Source organism: Brassica oleracea, chromosome C9 (assembly GCF_000695525.1).
Source record: "Brassica oleracea var. oleracea cultivar TO1000 chromosome C9, BOL, whole genome shotgun sequence".
NCBI classification, from domain to species: Eukaryota; Viridiplantae; Streptophyta; class Magnoliopsida; order Brassicales; family Brassicaceae; genus Brassica; species Brassica oleracea.
The window spans coordinates 1,501,930-1,504,127 of record NC_027756.1 but is presented as its reverse complement, the minus strand read 5'-3'; positions in this window follow the sequence as shown (position 1 = coordinate 1,504,127).

The following is a 2,198-nucleotide window of genomic DNA, read 5'->3' as shown; positions in this document are numbered from 1 at the left end:
TTATTCTCTTGAAAAACGGAGACAACAAAGGCTCCAAACCTCTTTGAACATCATCATATGTTAGTGTAGGATGCAACAATGCATTAAAACAATATTGTCGTATTTTTTGAAATTTTCTCAAAATCTATGTGCTAACCCCTACGAAAATATTGAGTTTTTGGTTAATACTTTGTATACTGAAGCCTATAATTTTTAGTGTTGTTTTTAAAAAAATTAATCACATTCTATATTTGTATTAATGTATGTTAAACTCTCTTTCATGATGCATGAAAATAATAAAAATTTCTAACCATATTCTACATTTGTATTAATGTATGTTAAACTATCTTTCATGGTATATGGAAATTGTTATATTTTTATCAATTAATTTAGTAAAACTTTGTAATACTCCCTAAATTAGTGGAATAACCACTATTAAATCGATATTCTCTTGAAAAATAGAGAGTAACCACTATTAACTACGCATTAAAACAATATTGTCGTATTTTTTGAAATTTTCTCAAAATCTATGTGCTAACCCCTACGAAAATATTGAGTTTTTGGTAAATACTTTATGTACTTTAGCCTATAATCTTTAGTGTTGTTTTAAAATTTCTAACCATATCTACATTTGTATTAATGTATGCTAAACTCTTTTTCATGGTAAATGAGCATCGTTCAATTGTTTTTATAAATTAATTTAGTAAAACTTCATATACTCCCTAAATTAGTGGACTAACCATTATAAAATCGCTATTCTCTATAGAAATAGAGACAATAAAAGTTTCAAACCTTTTTGACCACCATCATATATTAGTACAGGAGGCAACTATGTATTAAAGTAATATTGTTATATTTTTTGAATTTTTCTCAAAATCTATGTGTTAACCCCTACAAAAATATTGAGTTTTACGTTAGACGCTCTATATACTGAAGCTTATATTTTTTATTGTTCTTCTAAATTTTCTAACGACGTTCTAAATTTATATTAATGTATATTAAACTCTTTTTCATGATATATAAGAATCATTCTAATTTTTTTTATCAATTAATTTGTAAAACTTCATAATACTATCTAAATCAGTGGAATAACCACTATAAAATCGCTATTCTCTTGAGAAATAGAGACAACAAAGGTTTCAAGCCTCTTTAAACATCATTATATGTTAGTGCAGGATGCAACTATCCATTAAAAAATATTATCATATTTTTGAATTGTTCTCAAAATCTATGTATAAATTGTTACGAATATATTGAGTTTTACATGAAACGCACTATATACTGAAGCCTATACTTTTTAGTGTGTTGTTAAAAAATTTAACCACATTCTACATTTGTATTAATGTATGTTAAACTCTCTTTCATGATGCATGGAAATCGTTTTAATTTTTTATCAATTAATTTAGTAAAATTTCGTAATACTCCCTAAATCGGTGGAATAACCACTGTTAAATTGCTATTCTCCTGAAAAGTAACAAAGGCTCCAAACCTCTTTAAACATCATCATCATATGTTACTGCAGGATGAAACTATGCATTAAAACAATATTGTCATATTTTTTAAAAAATTTTGAAATTTTCTCAAAATCTATGTGTTAAATGTTTTATATACTGAAGCCTATAATCTTTAGTGTTGTTTTAAAATTTTTAACCACATTCTACATTTTCATTATTGTATTTTAAGCTCTTTTTCATGGTCTATGGAATAGTTATAATTTTTTTTATCAATTAATTTAGTAAAACTTCATAATATTCCCTAAATCGACGGAATATTATCAATTAATTTTGTGTCTGGTTTAGGCCTTGACATTTTAGTTAAACTAGAACACCAAATTAACAATCAACAATACAGATTAGTCAACCCATTATCTTTTTCTGGCTGAAGTTTTAAATTAATGATGATACTTTTGGCTTGATGAACTGGTAATGAAGATACAGTATGGCTTGAAATGGGATTACTTGTGTTACTAACTTACTATAGTCGATTTATGCAAGACAATTCGTATTATTTTGTTGAACGATACATTAGTGTTAACAGATATGAAAAGAACACAATCTACAAATCTCTTATATATTAATTGAGGAACATTTGAAAAGATGTAACCTCAATTTTGTATTAATTAAAAGAGGCCCCAATGCATAGGTGGCACTCAATTAGGTAGTCAATTACATTCAATTGAAAAATAAGTAGGTCCACATTCGATTTTTATATGTTGTTAG